The 26,026-nt window shown below is 39.4% G+C and overlaps 1 long non-coding RNA gene across 1 annotated transcript in view; it reads right to left on the reverse strand.

The window, feature by feature from the left end:
• The window catches only part of LOC128089424 (uncharacterized), a 75,421-nt gene extending 50,638 nt beyond the window's left edge, over positions 1-24,783 (reverse strand). Inside the window, exon 1 of the long non-coding RNA XR_008210507.1 lies at positions 24,484-24,783. This is a non-coding gene — a long non-coding RNA (uncharacterized LOC128089424). The remainder of the gene's footprint in view (positions 1-24,483) is intronic.
• Between the last annotated feature and the right edge of the window lie 1,243 nt (positions 24,784-26,026).

A 26,026-nucleotide genomic window follows, 5' to 3' on the forward strand; every position in this document is an offset into this window, starting at 1 on the left:
AGAAATTTAAACTCAGTAACTCATGCATGTCTAGCTGTGAAGTACTTTCTTTTTTCCCACTTCTTTTCCCTTAGGCAAGCTAATAATGCATATCATATAAATCCCATAACAAGCACAAGTAATATGTTTGGTGTAGCTCAGTTTAAGCTTTGGTATGCAGCTATGTCCTTTTCCAACCCACTGAAGTCACTGTCACTTCTCAAAACTGCAAAGGAAAGCAAACTGGAGGCTTTAGCACAGAAACGAACATGGCCTCAGGGAACACTGGTAGCAGGCACAGTGAGTCTTGAATTGTCAGCAAATTTGGGAAATGTGGAGCAAGGAGCAGCAAACACCAGGAGCTGCAGCCAGGTGAATAGGGTAAGAAAGGGGTGCATGAGCCCTGGTAGAATTCCAGTTAGTTTAGAGAATCAGTTAAACTTCTGGATTTTCACCCGAAACACGTTTCTGTTAACATCACTGGCACCATTTTTCATCTCACTTGTCTAGCTACAAAATGTCATGTTGTTCTTGTAGACATAATTATGTAATTGTTATTTGAATCTTCCTAAACCTTTTCACTGTTCGTTTAGCAAGTTACCAGAGACGCTAATGACACTCAAGAAAATTGCTCTGATAGGAGTTGCCTGTATACTATGATGTATCATAAATATAGATGAATGCAAAGTAAGATGCTAGGCATAAAATGCAAATGAGCCAGGAATGAGCTTCAGTTGTTCACCAGAGATTCAGATCTTGATGGAGAAGCCTCTGTAGGGCTACCAAGCAAAAGACAGGCTTATGTTTCTACTCCCCAGCTGCAGCTGAGTAGGGACAGCAACCTGTCATAGAGCACTAATTGAACAGGATGCTGCTAGAAGGAAATATGTGTCAGTGCCAATCCCCCAGAGGAAAGCCATAAGGCAGATTCATGGAGGAGCAACACACAAAGAACAGCTTGGGCCAAAAATGCAGCTTTGAATGCAAAAGAGTCAGGAGGGCAAGCAGTCACAGGAGAGCTCTCCTGTAGCTGAGAGAAATAAAAAAGGTTAAAAAACCCCAAAGATTTAAATGGCCTCAGTAAGAGAAGCAGCAGGAAGATCGCTGAAGGGGATAAACAGCTGTCATGGGAAGCAGTAACTCAGTTCAATACAACTTTATTTCACTTTGCATCCTTTATACAAACTCTTACACACCATTTCACAGCCTTAAATACTCCATGTCAGCAAACTCCAGCAAGAATTAAAGAGAAAACAGGTGCTGCTTCCCAATGAGCCCATTTCTTCAGCGGAAGAGTGTAGAGGGAGGTGATGACCATGGACATTTCTCACCATGGAAGTACCCAGTTTGTGGCAGCTCCAGTGGGCACGCTGGCCACTACCAAGCAGCCTTGCAAAGAAAACCTGAGGGCTTGTCTGCCACCTCAGGAAGGGATGGGCATGGCTGGCCTATCCAGGGCATGGCCTCCTGCAAGCCTCAGGCTTCAGATGCTCTGGCAGACCAGAACACTAATGGGCCTCCTTTTAGTACTCATGACGGTCAGCAGAACATCTCCTAAGAACCACATTAGGGGCTGCTGACTTTCCAGAACTGCAACCAGTTTTGCTTCTGTTATTTTTTTAATTTCTGTTATCACCTCAGTTTTTCCAGATTAGAACCAATGCTCAAAATACCAAACTCTCTAAACACCTAAAACAGCCTATGATACCTGAAAAGAACCTACATTTCAAAGTCTTTCCCATCTGATTTGCAAATCTTATAGCTGAATAATAATCAGCAGTTTTGCGATGATAGGGGTTAGTATGCAGTGGGTCTAAAGTTCTTTTGTCAGTCAAGTCTGAAATGACTCATTTCAAGCCAACAACAGCATTTCTCAAATGAAGATATGAAATCTTTATATCTTTTCATGCCTCCATCTCTGGGCAGACTGGATACTCAGCTGTGTTTAATAACTATGAGGCACGACTCACAGAGTTGCATGCAAATATTGAGAAGGGCAGCATCTTAGATGACAATGAGGACACTTTAGAGGTCAGTTTATTCTTTGTTAGTACTGGTATCATATAGTCTGAACACTTTGTGAGTTAGCATTTAAGCAATTAAATAGGATATCATAAAACATAGGATGTCATCTAGATCACCATTTAAAAAACCCTTCTGTTTCCATTTGTCTGGTGCATTAGGCATGTTGCTGATGGTCAGAACGTTCATTCAGTTGTGTAAAATGTACATGATGGTGGTTTTTTTTTACCACTAATCCAGAATCTCCTTACTAGATATTCATGGGAAGCTTTTCTCCCCCATTCACTTAAACATCACCTGTAGTAATCTTCTGTATCCTCCAAAGCATGCTGAGCTTTCCAGAGAGACATCTGAAGGGCTAGGCACCAGCCCAAAGGCAGTCTGATGAAACTCTGCCTCTCAACACAGTCCCAAATGTACACAAATGTGTGCTCAGTTTTTCCACTGGTCCCTGCCAGATCCTGGCGTATACTGCAGTGAAAGTAGGAGCACAGAATAAATTAAATAGATGTGAGGAAAAAAGAGCCTGAAATGATAATAACAGAGAAAGAATAGTTTGGAGAAGTGGTAAGAGCTGCAGGAAATAAAGTAACACAGAGCCTGGAAAAGAGACAGATGAGGTGTGGGAAGCAGGAGCTGATACTTAAAGGGAAAAATGGGTAATACGGGGTAGCATGATGCTTTGAAAACCCTTTCAGCTGGAAAATAAACCAAAAAAAAAAACCAACCCAAAAAACTAAACATCTGACTCTGAAGTAAAGTGTTAGTATCATTGTTTAGTATCATGGTTTCTGCTAAGTTTAATATTTCTCAAACAGATTTCCCATGTAATTCAGATAATTGTTTATTATTACTCAACATTCTGTCATTAAAAATCTTGTCCTAGAGAGATCCTAGGAGAAGTCCTGCAACAACTTTTAGTATGTGAAAGAGTTTACATATTTTTTATATTTTTTTCTGCTCCATATAGTCTATCAGAACTCAGATAAGTTCCTGGAATTGCCTTTATTGCTAGAGTATTGGGGAGAGGCCCAGGGAGATCATTTGTGTTTCAGTTATATGGAAAACTATTTCACTTCTGAATTCTTTTCCTTTTTGAGGACTGCCTTGCTAAACTCCCTATCAGCGTGCTACAGAAGAAAAAAAAAATCAACCATGAGTCTATTTGAAAGAGCACAGTACAAAAGAAAACTTGGGAAATATGGAAAGATATTTTTCAAGGCCCATACCTTTTCTGAGCTAGCAACTATTTGAAAATGACTCTTCTGCAAGCATCCACAGATGTGATTTAAAAATAAAGACCCTAGGAAAATACCAGTGGTTTTCATTATTTCTCCGTTGGGAATTTCTGGCTTCGTTAGTAGATTCAGTTTGTTGTTAGCAGCCAAATGCTGAATACTAAACAAAGCATTTCCTCCTAAATTAAATGAAGCTTTTGAATTATGTAGTTATAATGCTCACTCCACTGCAGAGAAGAAGGGGTTAATAAGCATGAAATATTACCTCTCTGTGCAAGAGGAGGGATTTAATTTCAGAAGGCAAGATCTTACACCATATCCTGAGTCAGACATGCTTTTACTGATTCAGCCATAGCATTCACATGGAAAGCTTTACATCATGGCCTTGGCAGACTCCCAGGCTTTCCCAGTGCAGGCTGCTATTTTTCCTTTAGCTTACCAAAAATAGCAGTGCACAGATTTAGTGTACTTGGTTTGCTGGTGTTTACAGGCATGCGAGCGTTGTCAGTATTGCTCTGGGCAGGCAGAGACTATTGCAGGTCGGCAAGGAGGGAGGAAAACACCAATTTTCTTGGCAGGGAGGACCACATGCCCTGTAGACCAGGAGACATCTGAACATCCAATCTGAGCCTTGTTACATTGGCACCATCTTCTGCAGTTGCATTCCCAGCTCAGGGACAGCCTTTCTGTCCATCTGAGGTAGTTGCAAAGGGGCTTATTTTCCATAATTCTAACTGAAAAATGATGGCAAGAGAAAAAACAAATAGCAGTGACTTCCTAGAAGCACAGTTCTACAGCAAGATGTGCCCAAGTCCTTCCTTTAAAATGTTGAACAAAGTAAAATTCAGTTGCTACAGGAAGGAATGAGTATCATGAAGACATCCTTGCATGGAATTGCTGACCTGTTTCTAGGCCTTTTCCCAGCATCCAGGAGGATAGAGATGTAGCTGTTATGACAGCTGTCATACACTACAGCTCCTAGGCAGGCAGGGATGCAGTCTGGTTCATGTTCTGTTATGTGAAATGATTGACAAATCCCGGTGCAGAGGATTCTTGAGTATCTATCACAGAAAACTGTGAAGGATAGCCATTCAGATGTCTAAACCAGGACAGCCTCAATTTTTATCTGCCCATATGGGCATCCACAGAATATTCCTTGTCCACAAGGCACAGCAAAAAAGAACACCAGCATGTCAGCCACTGCAGGACCTCCATAATCGACTTATCTAAAAGGCAGTGCTTCTGTCAGTAGATAGCAATTTTAAAAGAAACACACAATTGTTCCTTGACTGTAGAAGGAAGCTGGCAATAGAAGTGAGCTCTCAGAAAGGTTTTCCAGGGATAACTTAAATAAAACAAATCACAATAAGGATTGCAGCAATAATTTAGCACATGTTTCTGCTTGAATTTGCTATCAACTAGCTCTATTACTTTCCTACCATGAATTCAGGAGGCTGACATGCTCTTCATCAAAACCTATGGTTCTTGCAATTATCACCTCTAGTAGAAAATTGAAAGGAGCTGATGGTAAGGTACCTTTCAGATGGAATTTTTTCAGGTAAATTATCCATAATCATCTCAAATTCTGGAAAGCTGATGAAAATTATCGCTGAAGAGAACAGGTACAGAATATCACAAGCTGTCCTAACTCTCTCCACTTCTTGAACTCCTTGTCTCACCAGACATCACCAACGAAAACCTGTGGCAGAAAGCCAGGCAGAAAAGAAGACTAAGACATAACAGCCCTGTGATGTGCCACCACAGCATACCTGCTCCACCCTTTCTTATCTTTCATGAGAAAAGCACAATATCAAGCATTAGTTTAAAACAGGCTTCACACTTGAAGCCTGAGTTCTGCTGTGACAAAATTAGTGTAAAAACCTCACACATGCTTACCTGTAGCAGATAAAAATGCTGAGCAGATCTGGGTTTGGGAAGTGATTTGCTATTGGAGGTATTAAAAGTCTAGAGGAGGGATGAGAGACACATTTAGTGACTGGAGTTTTCTTTGTTTTCTGGTGTCCACCGACAGTGAGAGGAAGTTCACTTCTTGCTTTATTTAATCATAGAGTCTTTCATGTTAATTTGCAAAAGACCTCATTTTCCAAGTAGACAGAAAGGCTCACATATTGCTTTGTGATATTGCTTGTATGCATACCCATCTTGCTGCATACTCCTTTCCTAACAGGATGTTCTCTTTCCATCATTTGACACTTTCCTTTGTTATTTTTCTTTCCTTTTACTAGGCGTGGCTGTGAGGGCTGGAAAGGATAGGATTTTTGGGAAACAACAAAAGACAATGGATTTCACTTAATTCAGTATACAGAATTGAAGGCACTATACTCATCTACATCTATATGCACATATGCGTGCACACATATTTTCTTTTCAGAACCCTTTTTAAATAAGCCCTTAAATGCTTAAATGCTGACAATGCAAAACCATCAGCACTATGCAACTCCGGCAAATTAGAAAGTGTAGGCTGGGCAGCCTGCATCAACCTTAATAACCAAAAATAACTGCTTGGGTCTGAACCAAGCATTTTCTCATCAATATGCAGCACCAGAGTGTAGGAGGAGGAAAATGAGGAGTGGGAAGATATAAAACAAACAGTGAAAAGGAAAAATGTCAACTGTGCTCTGGCCTTCCTCTCTGCTTCTCACAGCCCACCCTAAGCAAAGTAGTTGTGATATGTGATGGGCTGTGTACAGAGCCATAGCACGCATACAGCCAAACACATCTGGTGAACAGTTGTCTGAGCTTGTGCTGCGAGTCAGTCAGCGGCATCCATGTTTCTCAGCTAGCATTCTGCCATTGTTGCAGAGTGGTTTATGACTCAACTTTTTCCTTTGTAATAGGTTCAGCCCCCTAGACAAAAATATTGCTGTCACTCTTTCATCTTTGCCTCCTCACTTGCTGCAGCCTTCATCCACACATCTATCCATACAGTTAAATTCAGGATGACTGCATTAGAGAGCAAATGTCTCAGGATTTGATATGAGCACTTTATCTGAAATCTTAACCACCTTCCCTTCCAAAGGTCATTCCCTTCAAAGCAAATCATATTTACTGAGGTGTGTGATATCAGCTTGCAGGCCTGGCTTTGGCATCAAGGTAGAAAACTGTGTTTTCAGTTCTTCCAGCTACAACAAAAGAAGTACGTTAATGCTATTACTTGAACAAGCTGTAGTCTCAACATAGAAAAGTGTAAGAAAAAAGCTATTTTTTTCAGGTTCCCCTCAATCAACAAGGAGCAACACATCTGTCCTTTCATTCTTCTCTATTGCCCATGTTATCAGAAAAGCTGCTAGGGACAACTTACTCCTCTCAGTGTTTGGCTTAGTACAGTAGAAATGAAGGGAGGAAAAAATCCATTGTGCTGACTACCACTAGTTTTTGTTACCATTTTGGTTATTTCTACTGTCCAATCCTGTGAAGAAACTGTGGTTTGAGCAGGGCTGGGTTTTGGCAGGAGAAGCAGGAGGAAAATTTAGATAAAGAGAAGAAAATATCTAGACACGCAGACACGTATCAGTGAGGTGTTCCACAAGTACCACAGGAAGAAGGGTTAGAGAAGAGACTCTCCCTAAACATTAGGGGTTAGTTCAGACAAAGAGCAGATATAGCCATGGAAATAAGTATCAGTGTGTACTGGAAGATGTGATAGACTGGCAAAGTCAAATTTCTCCAAGCAAAATTACCTGTGATTACTTGATGCAAGACATCACTCAAACCAATCAAATTGTTATTTTGGGAAATTTTAAATTTGTATCCAGAGTCAGTTTGTCACTCATTAAAATCTTACAAGAATGATTAGGAAATGATCTTAATAAATAAATGTTCTCCTTTTTTCGTTTAATAGCTTAAAATACAAGATGATCTCACATGGCTCTTACATGACCCCTGACCAACTTGTGGATAATTATTTTTATTCTCATGCTTACTGCTAGGATTGGGACCAATTTACTTCTTTTTGGAGCAAGCTTAGCTAAATGTTATGCCATTGTCCCTATGTGGGTGAGGACTATTGCCCTAGAATTATATATCCCTGACTTATTTCTGCCAATTCAGTTCTTGCTTCCCAGAGTAAAGGAATGCTGCAGGCACTATGAAGCAACTGAAGCAAAAACGAAGAGGAAACCTTATAAAACAAATGAAAGGGGTGTGATTTAGATCACCCTTGTGATTAATATCTACTATAAGGTGAATTATTTTGTCAGTTACATCTAGTAGATGGTTGCTTAGGCCACTTCTACCAGCCTTTCTGGCTCACTTGAAAAGCTATTCTTGCTAAGGAAATCCCCTGCAGGAGAGGCTTCACAGATCAGTTCAGTAGTTTTCATGTGTGCTGCATATCAGTAGACTCAAGCTGGGAACCTTATTTTATTTTAAGGAGCTTCTGTAAAATTCCTGTTGTTAAGATATGCAGAAGTAGGCACAGTCATTATTGGAGTATCATTTAAACTAGACTTTGAAAAGGGGACTAAAATGTGTATACTTTCTTCTGATTACACAAGGGTATATTTTGCCCACATGCATATGTTGGATTTCTAAGTGTAAAAAATCCTTTTTTTCCAAGAATTATTCTTGTGAAATGATGGACTGGGTCTATCCATGAAAGAAATATATACAATTTTCTACTCTTAAAAATAACAGGAAAACAATATTGGAGAAACCATAAATCAAATTAACCAGAACACAAATTTAAGAAGAAGCATGTTGTAAAATGCAAGTGACTGTAACATGAATGCAGCAGAGAATTCACTTTACCTTTAAATTTTACTTTTTCTCATATGGAGCTACAGGCAATTGAAAAGCTGTTGAAATCTGTACTTCTTAAGCCTCCTTTTCAATAGAATAACTACAAGAAACCCAAGAGATTCAAGTGCCCAACAGGTTAAGAGCAGTTTTATTTAATACATTGTCCTGCTTTGCCGAAAGAGAATGGTGATCTCTTTAAGAGACCTTTTTGATTTGCTTTCAGCTCATTCCTGCTTCACAGTAAAATTCTCTATTTCTTTCTCTCCATATCTAGGAAAAAAAAAAAAAAAAGAAAAAAAAATACTGCCAGTGTGACACATTTTCAGAAAGTGACAACATGGTTTAGAAATTGTCAGTACCTAATGAAGCATTTCAGCTCTATTATATAAGCTGTGATTATCATGATCATTTTACTGATACATATATGGATTTGACATCTGCACCCTTTAGCCTTTTAAATAATGTGGTCAGCAAAGTTGCTAGTATGTAGGTCAAGTTAACCATTTCTTTTTAGGTTTTCTGGTGCTTTCTCAGTCTCATGCTTAGGATACATTTTGTTTCTTCTCTGTAGGGAACAAAGCAGAGAAGACTTGGAAGATATTCAACAAACTCTATTATAAACTCTGAAATTTCCTATTGCTTACTATATTTGTTCAAGGCAATGCATCTTATAAGTAACACTGACAGAAAGGCTCTGACCCAAGAATTAAGGCACAGACCAGAACTCTTACCCCTACCACCATTAGGTTACAAAAATGTTTATGCAATTTTAAGTTGTCTTATACAGATACTGAGAAGACAGAACTGATAATGTAGCTGTAGTAATGGGGAAAGGAGTAGGCAATAAAATCTACAGTAGAAAATGCAACCCCAGGGATTACAAGATGGACAAGCATGAGGAAAGAGTATATTTAAGATTTCTGAGGCTGGAAGCCTTCCTGAAAGTTTTTTTTTTCTTTCGATCTTTCATAATCATTTATTTTGCTACCATGGTCCGTATTGTGCATAGGAAAGGCCCATGTCCCATGTCTTTCTGTCTGTTTCTGCATGACCATTGCTCCCCTTTCATTAGCTCAGTGGAAGGAGTTTGGTGTCCTGGCAATGCTGGATGCAACCAAGCAGCTGCCAATGTAACATGAAGATGGAGAAGGTGCAGGAGCTGCGCATAGGAAAGCAGGGAATCATAGCTGAGCAAGTCACAAGCACCTCACTGGATGCAAAGGCACAAAGCAGTGGATATGAGGGCAATTACAATTTGGGTTGGAAGGCAGTGAGTATCAGTTAGATTGCAGAGAGGCTTGTCCACCAATACTTACTCCGGTTTTGATGGCTCACTTTTGCTTTTGCTCGAAGACTGCTGACTGGGGTCCAAGTTTGACCATTTTCAAGTGACTGCAACAGTGAGTGAAGTGCTTCAATATACAATTCTCCTTTAGGTAGACAAAAACCTAGTAAAGTTCATGTACCTTCAAAACACACCCATAGAGACTCAGGCTGACCTGATTTGATGTGATGACTGCGTCATCTGACATACAGCGCAGAGGAGACCTCATCAACAATTTATTTATCTGTTCATAACAGAAATCCTCTAAACACTGATTAGGCAGTGTCAGTATGTCTTGATTACCAGAAAAAATGTGCTTTAGTCTCAGTAAATTTTGCTTTATTTGCTGAAGGATTTTGTTTGTTGTAGAAAACTAGGGGTTTTATGCTGCAAATATCCAGTTGTTACATTGTTCCATACTACGGATATGTAACTACACTTACTCTCTACGCAATTTTGAAAAGCATTTGTCAGAGCAAGGTTAAAAGCTTCTGTCTGTGTATATTTGTGATATGATTTGCTGGTTTTGAGATGGCTCTGCTCAGAAGTACTGTCTTTCAATGCAAATAGGTATGTCTGTTTTTTTGCAACTCGAAATCAAGGTGAGTACTCAACCAGACAGACACAAGGAATTAGTACAGTAACACGAGTGCTGTAAATGAAGATCTCAAGGCAAGTGGCACAGCATTTGGACTCTTGTTCTGGTTCTTCATGCAGTTGATAACATGCTTTCCTACACCTACAAAGTGCTAAAGGTAAGTCTGCCACAATGTGTCACAAAATTCAAGTGAAAGCTAATGATTCATGTATTAGAGCATGTGTGCATACACGCACGTACAGAAAACAAAAAAATACCAGCTAGATCTCAGCAACAGTTTATAGGTAACTGCTTTCTGCAAAGGCTGATTTGTGTCTCTTCCTGGAAACCACCTACAGCTAGCCAAGAACTAAAGAAACCCTGAAAACTGTCATAGCAACATTGAAGATTACAGTTGGGAAGCCTGTGCCATATTGGTGCCTTGTTTCAAAACTGCCATCCAAAAATTCTCGTTTAAAATCAAGCACCTGTTCGGTGCTTTTCTGAATCACGGCCATTCACAGTAATCATTTGTTCATGCTTTTGCTGCACTACCAACTTTTAGATCTTGAGACATATTCTCAATAATAATTGACCAGTCGAACTACATTTTCATTATTAGTTGCCATATGAGCATTCTAGAAATAAAATATGCTCTCTCTTTTTCACATGAAATTATAACATAATCTTCCTAAGGCAGAACTCACAGATGGGAACCCTTTCCCCTTTTCAGTCTTCTTTGTAAACAGATTTTTCCTATAAGAAATGAAGAGATGAAATTCATTCCAGGAACAGCGAGTACAACCCTGTGTCAGATCTTGCCCTTGTTTGTTCAGTTACTGTACAGATGAAATAATCACACATGTACAGTGCACAACTACTCCTAAATTACATGTAGTTCACTGCACCACAGAATTTACAACTTTTTAGTGCAGTTTATATAGGGATGAACAATAGATTATCTGCTAACTAAGGACTAGACATTCATCTAAAAATGAGACTCTGAAAACACACTTTTTAGACAACATAGTGGTCTGGTTACAAAACTCACTAATGGATCTGTGATTTAAAGGAACAACATCTTTCATTTTCAAGAAGTAGAACCAACGGATGAAGATGGGGTTACGACTAAAGTGCAAGAGATTGGGATAGCACATTGTTTAGTTATACAGTTTTTTGTTGTTAAATTCTCCTGAATGTCTCTTTTCCTGTATTTTTCTTTCATTCTGACAGAATCAAAGCAGTGATTTCTGTAGATTTCTTCTGGCCAAGAGCTGTGCATTGCTCTGCTGACAGCAAGCCCTTCCTATACAAGAACCAGCTCACCCATCCTTGCACATTAATACCTTCATGTCCTCAGCCTAAAGTCTTGTCCACAGCTCTGCTTCTCCGGAACATTTTAAATAGCTTGAACATTGCACCCAGTTTATTCCACTTGCCATCTACCCCCACAGCTTCACAGGTGTAGTTTCACATACTTTTAGGCTCATACTTGTAACTTAACAAGCTCCCTTTGCCACACACTGCCCATAACACTGCAGCTGCTTTGTGTCTCTTTGCTGTTAGTCATGAAACGACTAAAGCATGCAGAGGTCAAGGCCCTTTCTTACACTTTGTTACTGTTTTTCAGAAAGTGTGTGCTGGTCTGCAGCTTTGCTCATTGTCACGGCTGAGTGTAAGACCCTGCATGAATCGAGAAATTGTAATCTCTCACTGCTTTTTGATGTCAGATTTTCTATATTCTTCATCTTAAAAAATATTAATTCTCTTCTGTACTTGTAATTTGTTCTTTCTCTACTAACCCTAGTTGTAGAATCTTGGCTTTCCAGCTAGTATTTGTAAAGAAGACTCATCAGACAGCAGAAGTCCGCACAAACGCTTGTGCAGGAACTTTGTTCCAGAGAAGACGTCTCAAAGGAGCACAAACACTGGAGAATTCCTTTGGGTTCCTTCATCCCATTGATTCTGCTGCTCTTGGTCAGACCCGCTTAAATTTACTGCACACAGTGTTTCTGTTCTCTGATGTTTGCTGAAGGCTTGCAGACAGAAACTTTATGAAGCCTCTGTACTGCCTCTCTTTTCTGCGCTCTTTTTCTCTCTCACACAAACCAAAACTGAGACACACGCGCACACACACAGTCACAGCTTGTCAACAGCTTTAGCAAAGTAAAATACAAATGGTAATTAGAAACATGTGACCCTGGAAAAGCAGCAGAGAAACTAAAAGGTCATCTTTTTTCCAAATGACCTAATTAGAAAAGCCTGGAGTGTTGGCTACAATATAATGGTTTTACACAGCATTTTAACATAGACTTCCTGTTTTAAAACAGCACAATTTAGTCAGTGCTTTTGCAAAAGAAAAAAAAAAAGGAATTGGCATTTAATGCCAGGGAAATTAGGCCCCACAACAGCACCTGCCTCGAACAATCTCAAGCCCGTTAGATTTCTGTCACTCCATGGTGACCATTCAGAAGAAAGTGCCAGGACCACTGCCAGCTGAAAGGGGAGACTGATATGATGCTGCAGCACCAAAGGGAGCATGGGAAGCACACAGTCAGCTGGTCAATGTTGCCACAAGTCTGTTACACTGCTGTGCCTCTCAGGCATTAAGTGAGGGGCAGAGATGGAGCAGGAATGGTGAAGTGCAGAAAAAGTGGAAAAAGGAAGACAGAGATGGGGCATGAGGGGAGGAATGAATGGAGGCTTCTCTCCTGGAGTCACCCCAAAGAGAATAACGTGGGTTACTCCTGGAAAAATTTATGAACCTAGTTTCACCTCCTCGTTGCTCCATGTACTCATTTAATAATTTTCTTTGTTCTGGTGAATGTGCATGCCACTGATTTCTGCAAAACTATTAATCCCAACTAGTTCATCATCTAGCAAAGCTATATTTAGTTTATGGCTTTTCCCCATAAATCAAACCCTGCAGGCTCCTCAGTTTTAAACATTTTAATGATGGCAGCTATTCCCAAGCTGTAGGGCATGTCCCTGCTGTGGCGGGAGTGCACAGGGCTGTGAGATCGGCTCAGGACAGCAGTGAGCTGGCTCCCAGACTAGAAGCTGGACAGCCAGGACACCATGGATCAAGCTGAGCTAATTAGAGAGAGGGACAGAGTTCATGAAGGAAGAGAGAGCTGGAGAAAATAGCTTGGGAAGTGCTGATTTAAGGTCTTAGCATGCCTCCGGATTATGAGAGGCAGCCAAAATAGGTTTCTGTGAATTCAGTTGAGGAAAAACCCTAGCTTTCACATGGCACAGCAGCTTAGTTCTTAGCAGCCATCATAAAGGTGGGAGGGACATTCATCTGGTGTATTCATGTCCCTGGAGACTGAGAAGTTCTCCACTTATAGTGGTTTCATTGGGAATCTACGGCATTGCCCATTTCTCAGGCAGTCTCTGTGTCCCATAGGATTGAGCTGGATCAGGCAGCATGGAAAAATGATATATACTGTGCATGTAATGTGCTGCTTAACAACTTTTTCCAAACTTATGTAAGCATGTGATCTTCATTGAAAACTGTGTACATGCCAAGTTTTGAGCTTTACATTTAAATTCTCTTTGAGAGTCTGTAATGGGGGAAAAAAAAAAAAAAAAAAAAAAAAAAAAACGCCATAATATTTCCCTCGTTTTATTGTTCTGAAATGACTGGATAGATTTTATTCAGCTCTTTTGTTATTTGTTTGCTTTGGTTTGAGAGGAGCAGATGTCATTTTTTAATCTCAAATGTAAGTTTACTATGAAAGACACTGAAAACAAATGTTGAAAAATGAAATAATTTTTGAATCATAACAGTGGTAGTGATGGTAAAATTATATTATGTGCTAATTATAGTTTTCTTGTGGTAATAATACTGGTAATGATGGATATCTCATCTGAAATTAAGCTGGGGCATTCAGATGTTCTTGGTTCTTCCTATACGCAGCCTAGAAAGAAAAAAGGAAGCATCAGCAAGATACCATATCATTCGTAACACAAGTTGTGTGAGTGCTTAAGGTTACAGAGTAGCAATTTGCATCTTCCATCTGTCACTCCAAAAATGCAGCCATTAGCTTGAAGACCTTACTTCTCAGCTCTGCAATGAATGTCTCTCATGGGGAGAGAACCCGGTCCCTTTAAAGCATTCACTCCTGCATGGGGCTGTCTGTTGATCTGGGGAGAATCAGGTCACTAAGACGTAACTTGGTTTCAAAGACTGAAAGGTACTAATTTTATATGCCAGTAAATCCATCAGATCACAAGGAGACTGAGGAAATGCTTTTATCTTTAAAATGACAGGCATTAATAATGTTACCAGAATTTCCCTTATATATAACTTTAATAGTTCAGGACTCTTCAAGATCTGCACAATGTGAAAGCTTCTGAAATATAAAAGGCAGTGTCCTCTTCAGAATTACTAGCATTGCCAGCATGGGCGTGGGAAGATGAAATATGTTCTCAGGAAAAAGAAAAGGGTGGACAGAATAGAGGAAAAACCACAACCATTTAAAGAAGGGTGTTTTATATAGATGCTTGTTCTGCCCAAATTTTAGCTGATTCTGAAAGGAGAAAGACCAGCTCCAGAGTGGAGCTGCAACCACTGGACCTAGCAGGGAAGACACCTGCTGAATTTCCACTTGGAGGTGCACACACATACATGAACTCTGGGAAGACAACATTCAGTTCTGAAAAAGCAGTAGGCATCACCCAGCTTTTGACACGCACATAAGTGAGGCTGCCCCTGGCATCCACAGCCAAATAACTGCATGACCACAACTCTTGATGCACTTGGTGTATAATAAAGAAATTTCCAAATAGCTGGTGCTGGCAGTGGGGAATTTACTACCCACTACAAAGCAAGGTCATCAGTATGCACTCTGGGAAGTTCAAATCACAAACACTGGTATGATAAGGATAGGAAATCTGCTTAGATGGGCTCCTGGGAGCCAAGTGACAGAAAATGGCTGCTCAATTTTAAACAAAAAGTGGATAAATGAAGCACTCTGTTTGGATTGCAGGCCCTTTCTTAATAATGTTAATGGGATGTCAATCTTCTCTGCCTCCCAGCACAAGAAAAATGTTTTCTTATGACACTGCTGTTAATGGAGTTGGGTACTGTGTAATTCTTATACATACATGTTCGGACTGAGTTAGCAAGTTCATGAGAAGAATATGGTAAACCCAATCAACCTCAAGGCACTGATAATTTCCTAGCAAGATGCTGAGGTTCATCTTAGTGGGATTAAGCTGGAGCAAGCATGCCCTGACCTGAAACAAGGCTAATGACTGAGTGAACTGCACCCAGGATGAAATTCTCCCCAAACACATCTGAATTAGCAGGGAAAAAGCACTTCCCAGGCAGAATATAATGCACCAATAAGTCAAGTGGACTGGCTGAACATCCCTGCAGGTAGTGCTCAATGGTTGCTCCATGTACCCAGCATTTAGCAGCCCATCTGGATCGTTAGGTTTTTTGCTTTTTTCTTCCCAAGCTAATGGAGTTCCTGGGAACAGTTCAGTAATGGAGCTCTGTGGGGAGCTAGTGTCACTGCTTTTTTGTCTTCTCACCTTACTTAATCACCTATCTAATCTAGGATCTGTATTAGCTACCCGATATAGGAGCTGAATCCCTGCCAAAATATGGCAAAACTCAGAGAGTGGGGAAAAGACATCACAGGAACAGCAAACCACACAGCTTTCTCGTTTTGCAGCGTGAATTAGGCACTACTACCCCACACCTGCTTCTCTTTAAAAATCAATGAAAAAATATCTTGGTAAAATGATACAGGTGAGTGGTCATATTTACTGAAGTTCCTGTAATCTGAACTTCTGTTCTTTAAGGTACGTTTCATTAGTACCATGTTAGTAAAGCACACTGAGATTTTTACAATGGCAGCAGCGATTCATTGCCTTTGTTAAAGGTTATTTGAAAGCGTGCACAGAACAGATCTATAGACAATCTACAGGATATTCCATTTGGTTCATATGATTCAAGCTCACTGCAGACTGTACAGTCACAGCTTCCCATTTCTGCTGGAAATACTACAAGCTATTATACTTTTTATTAGCTATAATGTGCAGATATGGAAACTGAAGGATACCCAGCTCCTTCTACTTCTCACTTCCAGTCGCCCACTCTCTCTTTCTTTCCTTTTCACATGCACGCTTCATTGATCTGAATTCTGCATTTATTTTCATCAGAGAACACATTTGGTTGATCACAGAAGTTGCTCATTCCAAAGTGGAAAGATTTTTGCTTTGTTTGGCAATGGGAAGCATTTTTAACAGGTTTGGGCTTTCAATTTCACATTTTATAAGCTAGCTGCATGATTTGACTGAGGCAGTGAGAGAAGAAAAGGCAAAAGGGTATGCACAAGTAGCACGGTGAATCAAAGTTCTCATGTTGATTGCTTTACTGCCCCACTATCAGCTTTGTGAAGTTTCTTTATCCACAGAAATCCTATTTACAACATTATTTTTGGTTTTCCTCTCAGTCAAATTTTTCTGACTTTTCTGCTCAGTGAGCACCAAGCCAGAGACCTGGTGGTGTCTGTCATTCCTGCCTGATTACTAACACAAGCTGTAGGGCTTAGCAGTGTCTGCAGAGGGACTGATTCACTTGCACCAGAACCACAACATGCCCTACACAAACATGGAGAACTGAGCATCAGCTGCAGTGAACTAAACTCTAACTCCTGGATGGAGCATGCCATTTGTGGCTGAAAAACAAGGCAACACTGCAGAGGTTATTGCATTCTTGAAGGCAACACTCGATCCAGGAATTTGCATTTTTGAAGCTGTCACTCAGGGACTACTGAACATGAATATTATGACTGTAGGAGAGAGTCTCAAAAGTGTGGTGTGCAAGAAACTGAGTTCTCGCCAACGGCTGGGAGGAGAATAATTCAGAAGAAAATATTTCTCTTTTCTCTGCTGTGTTTTTCTTTTTTTTTTTTTTTCTTTACATAACCAACTCATATAGGAACATTCCTCATCCACCATTGAGGACAGAACTAGGTCCCAGACTGTGTAAGGATGCTGCTCCAGCAAAGTCTTCCGCCACTGCAGGAAATGTTACCTGCAGATCTACAACGGGTGGGAGTATGGTGCTCCCTTGAATAAGCAGTCCCACTTGGAAAGAGTATATTTGGAGGTGATTACTGGAAGGCTTGCTCCAAATTTTTATTTATTTATTTATTTATTAATTCTAAATATTTACCTTAGTAGTATTTGGACGGGAACGGCATTTTGTTAAGATAAAGGGCAGATTGAATGGAACATGCCAAAGTGAACGCACACATGCAAGTTAGGGTTTGCTAATATTTATGACAATATTTTTCTGAGTGAGGTCCTGGACAACATAATTGCAGCATGCCCTGGGATGGGTTGGGTAGAATACTCATCATCTTCCAGTGGGAACTTATCTCTATTACTCAACAGCATCTACTGTCCAGGACCTGCCGGATCACCTCCACTTTTCATTTACTAATTGTTTTATTATTTATTAATTTACTAATTATCAGCAGCAGGTTTTTGAAAAACACTTTTTCTTTCCATTATGCTTGTCCCCTATCTTTTCTCAGAAGCAGAATTGAATATTCATGTGTAAATCAAATCACTGTTAATTTGGCTTGTTGCTATTTTTTTTCAGATAGACTGTAACCCCATCATTTTTATGGCACATATACAGTATTTGCTGTATTTTTAGAATCTTCACTGGTCTGTCTAATTACTTGGAAGTTGGTTTGGTGTTTTTTTTTTTCAAAGCTAAATAAAAATTTTGTTCCAAATCAAACATTAATAGGTTTGGAGACATACACATAGCCTTTTGTATCTGCACCTACAATTTTGTGGTTGGAGTCAGCTGCACATGATAATTAGGCATTTGGGTTTTCAGCACTTTTTAAACCAATCTTCAAAATTAAGCATCTGTCCAGTCATGAGTACAATTACACAGTTTGCACAGGTAATTATGATATTTCAGCATGAAGACTCAGGGTTCAGTTCCACTCTGTTTGGCATCACAAGCAAAATCCCATTGATTCCTAAGGCAGAATAAAGTTATGGAAATACACCACTCTCATAACTGGATGACCATAATTTTTAGGACCAGAAGTTCAGCCATCTGGTCTCACCTCAGTGACACACATGCTGGAGAGTGCAAACTGCACATGGCCAGGGCTTCCTTTTATCTCTGTAGCACTACACCACCACAATCATTACTGTTCACAAGACGCTTTGGCCTGATTTCCACTGTGCCAGGTACAGTGTATGCAGCAATCAGCCACTACACAAAAGCATTTATAACCCGAGTTGTTAATGAGGTTTTGCTTTGTTCAGCCCCATCCCAGCTTATTTATAGCAGGATTTAAGTCTTCATGTTTAGTGCAGGGGATAGGGTAGCTCAAATTGTGTGCATTGTCAGCACATTTGCTCCAAGGGCCAGCACAAGTCAGTGGGAGCTGCAGCCTCAGCCATACCATTTTGCAGACATCTTAGAAGCCAGTTTTGGGATTTTTCAGATCTCATGAGTCAAGGATCTTAATATAGTTTGTTGTATCTCTTAATCCAGTTTTACAATCTTACCTGTAAAATACATGAAATGGACTTTACACAGAAAATCAAGTACGACAAATGAGGAGATTTAGACTTTGGGTTTTGGGGTTTTTTTTATTTTTATTTTTTTAATTTTTTTTTTATTTTTTAAAAACAAAATGGAGCAAGAGGATCTTCCCCCCAAAAACAATTTTTATAAGTGGGTACCTAAGTCAAATTCTTAGCTCTACCAGAAATTTCTTGTCTTCATGAGAAAACTTCTCATTTCTCTCTGGTTCTCCTTCCCATCTTCCAAGTGACATAAAACCTTTCCCTTTTTCTCTCCCATGGGATAGAGCATTAATGTCCCCTTGGCTAGTTCTGATTCTAATAATTCTAATGCTTCCGGATGCCACCAACAAAAAGACAACAACTAAAGTTTTCATACGGCATCCTCTAGGCAGTATCTGGATCTGGTGGGATTGTTCCAGGACTATGAAGGAAGTCTTTGGGAACAAGAAGCTTTAGGAAAAAAATAAAAAATAATGAAAAAAAAATGTGAATAGCATTACTCTAGGAATGTTTGAACATTCATCTGGGAAAACCAATAAATTCTCTGTACCTCAGTTTCTCTCTATATATAGAAAAACAGTCTTTACCTCCTAAAGAAAATACCAACATTCATTCCCTAAGGTTCGTGAGGTTTTCTCTTAACGAAAACGAGCTCCAGAGAGGAAGTTGATCAGGAACAGAACCTAATTTTCCCATCTCATGAATTTCAGACTTCAGTTTACACAGAATCACAGAATGGCCAGGGTTGGAAGGGACCTCAAGGATCATGAATCTCCAACCCGCCTGTCACATGGAGGGCCACCATCCTCCCCATTTAATACCAGACCAGGTTGCCCAGGGCCCCATCCAATCTGGCCTTGAACACTTCTAGAGATGGGATATCCACAACCTCTCTGGGCAGCCTGTTCGAGCACCTCACCAATCTTTCTGTAAAGAACTTAAAGTTCTTAGTTCTTAGTTCAGTTACAACATTATAGTCCCTTCCTCCATGTTACCTAAATCTGGCATTAGCTTCAATAAGGCTTCTCAAAGCCCTTTTACAGCTGGAAAATAAAACCCAGAAAAAAATACAGATCAGAAAGTAAGGAAGTACTCTTAGGATATCAAGAAGAACTAAAGGAGAAGAAATGGGAGACAGAATCACATTAAAGTGTGTGTGTTCATAAAGAGATGTTCTTCTAAATTTTTCCTCAAAAATGTTAGTCTGTATAATGAATTTGACTAGCAGGTAAGCCATAAGTGTAGCAACTACTGTAAAAAGCCATAAAAATGATGGGTTAACAATCTAGATGAAAAAAATAGTAACAAGCCAAAATAACAGTGATCTTTCATGTGAATGTTCAGTTCAGTCTGCAATGAGAAGTAACATTAATGATGAGAGGATATAACAGTCAAAAAAAAAAGTCCTGGGAAAGAAACTTAATGGAAATGAAAATATTATTCAGACCCCAATGCTGGTAATAAGCAAATTATTACCAACTTTGATAAAATTGGACAATTAATATGTATAAGTGCCATAAAAGCATGTAGAGTCTCTAGCATGCAACATGAGCTGTTGCTTAATAATAGAGGACGTGGTTTAGTCTAAAACTTTCATAAACAACATCTCTTTATATTGTCCTTTTCTTTCAGAAAATTATCCCATTTTTCTTGAGATCTTTTCTTAGGATGTTAATAACAGAGTAAGAGTTTTTGAAAAGGCTTTTCAGAGATAATCTCAATTTTTAAGGAATCACTGCGCTTCTCATTTGATAGCAGCAATTTTACTTTTAACTGCATATGGGTGCCCTTGACTAAATATATGTCAAGGATGTAAATATTACGTAGGCATACATCTGTAAGGGAGTCTAGGGAGTACACAAACAGGCTATGCTCTGCACCAGCTATCCACTGTTATTCACAACTGCCTCTGCTGCTATGCAGATGTGCACCCAACTAATACCTGAAACATTCTCAGACATCTCTGGAAATGCACAACTGGTAATCCATAAGTAATGCAGCATATAGCAAACATGGTGCAGGCAGTTTTTAAGGTATCCTGCTGCAGATTCAGAAATGCTAATTCAAGCCATGTTGTAAGCTGACTTTGAAACCATCTTGCCTGACTTATCAAACCAGCTGCATTTTATGTCATTTGTGCTTGAAAAGCACAAAGTGTCCAGATATGTCTTCCTGTGCTCCTTTTTGTAGCTACTCTGAAGAGAATTCAGAAGCTGACCATGTTAGCCTAAGGTGAGTCTTTTTTTTTTGTCCTATTAGGACAATGATGAACATGTTCTTACGTGTTACATGCTTGTCTACAGCATGAGAACATTTCACAGCAAAGAATGCTTCTAGGCAAAAAGGGGCATTTCCCTGCAACAGCCTAAGATGGTTTCTATGGAAAATGGAGGACGAGGTACACTGGGGCTCACTAAGAAACCAGGCTCCCCAGGCACAACCCTGTGCTTCATTTCTCTTCACAGAACTGCTCCTTGACAAACAGTAAATGATTTTCTCTCATGACTTGGCAGGTAGATGGAGCACATAGGATTATCCATAAAAGCAGTATGACAGAGCAGCATCTGATACACGGAGTTACCTAAGATGTCTCAACAGGGGCGAGATCTGATACTAACCAGCAATTGAGGAAAAAGTTCTTCACCACCCAGGAAATGCTGCCAGAGCTGCAGTCAGCAGAAACTGAATTGTAAAAGAGATGAAGCCAGCACAGAAGCGATGTCCTTCTGTTCCCAAAGGCTGTAGTTTGGGTCTGTTCAACTTGTTTTTCCTCCTCCAACTAAAACCAGCCAATAAAGCACTATATAATGCATTCAGATTCCTGTGGTAACAGTGGATCTTTCTTTTTGTATGACATTTTTTCAAAGTCAGCTTTATGTATATGATTCCCGCCTGCCAAATATCTGCCCCATTTGAAATCTATATCTAGCCTGAAACATTGTGTTTTGCCCTCTGGTTGACCGTCTGCGCCTCTGAAAGACATCCTTGTGAAGAAGTGCCCCTTTGCTCCTGTGGTTACCATTACTGCTCCACACAGTTTCCAAGGGTGATGCTATTATATTGCTCCAGCCACTGTGTGCACCCTATTGAGTAATTTATTGGCCAAGATTCTAACAGAAGAATGGCCTGTCTAGGATTCTGTTGAATTTTAAAAGGTAGGAATATTGCACTTCATAACAGGCAGCCATTAATGATAACCAACAATATAATTCTGATGGAATTGCACCTCGCACGTGCACGAGACTCCCAAGCATAAGAAACACAGCAGCAATGACATTAACCTCTTGTTTGCCGTGCTTCCTGGAGCTTAATTACAGAACAGTGGAAAGAGCGTGACCCCGCAGCTCTCCAGCATTATAATTAGCATTCTCCATACTGAAGCCTATTGTCTGCAGGACAGTTTTGTCTCTTCTCTGTTCTGACTTGTGCAAGATTACACCCCTAAATGCGAGTTCATGGCCTTTCCTCAAAGTCAGCCTTTTGTTTTCAGCATAGCACCAAAATCAATGGGCTGGCAGGATGTTCAGTATATACCCATAGGGTCAGTTTGATGCTCATTCACTAGATACATACAGTGCATTGTAGAGATCTATACGAGATAACAATGATTTTCCACTTTCTAAGCGTAGCCACATGAGATTAGGTTATTCTGTGGAAAAAATGCTACCAGTTCTTTTTGTCATGCTATTAATGGCGAGTAGCAGAGTCTGTACATTTTGCTTGGATTACAGATAAAAACCTGCTCAAAATCTTCCTGTTTCTCTTCTTATGTATAAATGAAGCTGTGCATTGTACCTCATTAAAACAAACTAAGGTACCTCATTAACACCAGCCAGGAATTACTCTGAATGTCAGAATTGGAAGTCTGTATAATACTGACACAAAAACTGTTACTGAAGATAGGCTCTGTTTAATTAGGAAGATACTGACAGGTTTTAGCAAAAAGATTAACAACCTGAGGTTCAGAATTTTGCCTGGACTGAGTCCTGATGAAATAACATGGTCCTTGCCTCAGTCTGCTTTTTTCTTCACAATTTCTGTCTCTGTTAATGAAGAGAGTTGATTTTTTTTTCCTCTTTTTTTTTTTCCCCATTACGTCTTTTTTTTTTTTCCTCTACAAGGAGAATGAATGGACATACACAGGAAAAAATGTAACAGTGGGAAAAGTTTTCTTAAATTTGGTAAAAAAGAAAGCAGTCAGATTTTCAAAAGCAGTGATAATGCAAAGTTCTGATCCAGCTCAAGTTATAAGAAAATATTTCAGATAGGTCTGATGTTTAGGAAGACATTTCTGGCAGGACCTCACCAATGGGTGATAGGTTCTACTGCACCTCAGGCGTTGGTTTAAGAAGACAATAGGGATTAAGGAACATAAACCAAAACTCCTGTCATTGACAAATCATGCATTAGATGCGCACAGAGATGCTATATGTAGAAATGTAATCAAAACCTTCAGCTTTTTCTCATGATTTTTATTTTTTCCTGAAACAGGAGTGCAAGAAAATATGTTATGTAGTGTTCTCATAACTCCATTAGTTTTCATAAATTCAAAATATGTAGAAATATTCTCATCCAAAAAAGAGCAGCCCACTAAATCTGAGGCACCATTTCTGCTGCCTGCCCAGAAACACCAATGTTGTACATGGCACCTTTGTCTTGAGTAACCTTTCTTGTTCTTACGGAGATTGAAGTAGTGGCAGTGCTGCACCCATCCAGCGCTCACTGTAGCAGGAGATTAGTAATGATTTGCAACAGGATCCTGCTCCTAGGGTTGCGCGGCTTGCTAGCGAGGTGTAAGGCAAGATCTTCACCAAGCCAGGAACACTGTTTCTGCATGTTGGGCAGACGCCAGCCCCGCTTGGCCTGGGAGACGGGGGCACTGTGCTAAAGGCAGAAAGCTGCCCTCTGACTACTGAGTTTTTTTCCTTATATGGTGATTTTTGCCTCATTTCCCATCTTATTCAGAAGAGGAGTGGGGAGAAGAAACTGTTGTAAAAATTGAACACAACAAATTTAGTCTTTTTTCCTGCCCCACGAGCAAGTAGGAGATTTTTTCAAGCAAAATCCTCTTCACATTTATCAAGCTTATGCTGTACGGTTATGCGGTTTTCTTCATGTGAAAACCAGCACATTAGTCAGCCATTTTCTGAAAGATGATACGTGTTCTTCACTTGAGTCCAGTTAATGAGGACTTTTGGTCTTCTCTGTGTAAAGGCCAGGAGCAAGTTGTAGAACTTTCCATCTGTTTCCTCATCTTTATCTGAGGCAATATTACTGTTTTTTTCCAATTCCATAAGGCACAATGAAATAAACTTTTCTGGTTTGGGTCCTTTTTTTGGGGAGAGGGGGTTTGTTTTGTTTTGTTTTCCTACAGATTGAGCCACTGGCTGTGTTCTAAATTCCTCTTTATTCTATTCCTCCTTATTCAGATTGAAATAAGTCTTTTATTGTTAGTGTTTTTATGCAGTTACTTTTGTTTTTCTAAGGGATGAAGGAGTCCATAGAACATAGACCAACTTATTGCTGACAATAGACAGAAACTTTCATTATAAGTATATGTTAAAAAAATTACCTGTTTGATTAGTTTTAACAATGATTTCCAATAAATCAACCTCGATAAACATAATGTTAATTTCTTCTTAATTTGGAATCCAAAATTTTTCTGAATGCTCATTTTATTTTTTATCTGCTGTACTTGTATGTATCTAGGCATGTTAAATTCTTGCATTAATGATAAGAAAGTTACTGTTGTGTGCCTTTCATAACGTTTTAATAACAAATAGATTAATAGCCCTAGTTCATGAGAATTTTTAGCTATTATATGCAGGCCTCTTAAGCCATATAGCTAACCCCTCCCATATTTTCTCCTTTTATACAGATATATTCAGAGAAAATAGCTGATATTAAGTTTGTTTCCATTATTCAGTGCCAACTAAAAAAAAAATAAAAAAAAAAAGACCTCAGGGAAAAAAAAGAAAAAGAAAGCAAAGCAAACTGACCTGTTTTTTAGCATCTGAAGTTCCCAGTCCACAGCAGAAGTTAAATGTCTTTGCTTTTCCACTGTGCAATGCAGAGAATGTGGTGGGAACAGAATAGCAAGGCAACTCAGCTGGAAAATATCTCAGATAGATGAAATATTTGTCAAGCAGTTTTCTCATGTGAATATGCCTCTAGTTGGTATATGCCAGTCACCAGAGCATGGCATTTGTTTTATCTTCTGTCCCGAGGATTTATTTTAAAGGAAAAACTGCTGTGTAAGGCGTCAGAACTGTGGTGATAACAAAGCAATGTAAGTTTAACAAGAGCTCTATCTTTCATGAAGCTAACAGAAAAAAAGTCAAGTTTTAATAACCTCAAGGGTCCCTTTTTCAGATAAGAATTTTGTAACAAAGGGACCTTAAGGCAGGTTCCCTTTCTTCATCTCTGCTAGACTCGTGTTCATTACTGCCAAGACATCATTTTGCATTTTTTAAAGATGCAGACATCAACTATGATAGCACTGAATTTAAAATGAATAACAACAACTATAACAGTTAAAAACATGCTTTCCCCAGATGTGACGATGTCTCAATAGAATATGCAGAAAAGGAAACAAGGCACGTATAAGTGTTTATCAGCTTTGCAGCTTACAAAACCAATGTCCTGAACAAAGACAGCAACATATCCAGTGGGTGTTATCTGATCAAAAACATTCCACATGTACAAATCAAAGCTAAGGGTAAAAAGAGCCATGTAGAGATGAGATAGCCAAGAAGGCAGACACATTAGGATAGAGCCTCATTTTAAAACAGTTAGGCTTTAAAAAAGGCAAGATGAGAGCTAAGTGAATTCCCTCTCAGGGCTCATGTTCTCACAAACAGGTCTCTGAACTGGAGAAAGATTCATAATAAATCTGTTTTCAAGCATGACATGGGCAGTAGCCTTTCCATAGGGCATTTTTGAAGGTGGGAATGAACAAAAATAAGTAAGAGACAAACCCAAAGGTTATGTAGGTAGAATTTTATTCAATTAATGTTACAGTTAATATTAAAAAATATAAACATTTAAAAAGGAAAGAGCCTATTGGTCATCAATGTGTAATACCCGCACCATCCTAATTAATTGCTGACTTAAATAAAATCAGTGCCTCAATCTGCTGCTCATCTCCTGGACAAAGCAGTTGAGCAATGCAACTGAGGGTCTGCACTACATACTAGCAAAATTGTCATGGAAGAGTGGCCCAGTTATTAGCATTTTACTCCTCAGGATGATTGTCCTGGAGATTGGCTAGGTTTCTGTGAGATGTTTGTGCCTCTGATTAGTGTTTTTAACAAACAGTTGAGTCAGCACTGGAGCTGAAAAGATTAACTCATTTGCCTGTCCTCTTCAAACTTGCTTTCATGCCTAAGTTTTGAATTCCTCATGAAGATTTTCCCTTGGTGGAGAAATAAAGATGAATGCTGTCTATGTTCTTCGGGGTCTGTAGGATGTCCCACAGTACTGATGTCCCCACCTCCACCCTTGCATAAGTAGATGATAAGTAGATGTCCTACTATCTATTTC

This window comes from Tympanuchus pallidicinctus, unplaced genomic scaffold (genome assembly GCF_026119805.1).
Source record: "Tympanuchus pallidicinctus isolate F22 unplaced genomic scaffold, pur_lepc_1.0 scaffold4, whole genome shotgun sequence".
Lineage (NCBI taxonomy): Eukaryota > Metazoa > Chordata > Aves > Galliformes > Phasianidae > Tympanuchus > Tympanuchus pallidicinctus.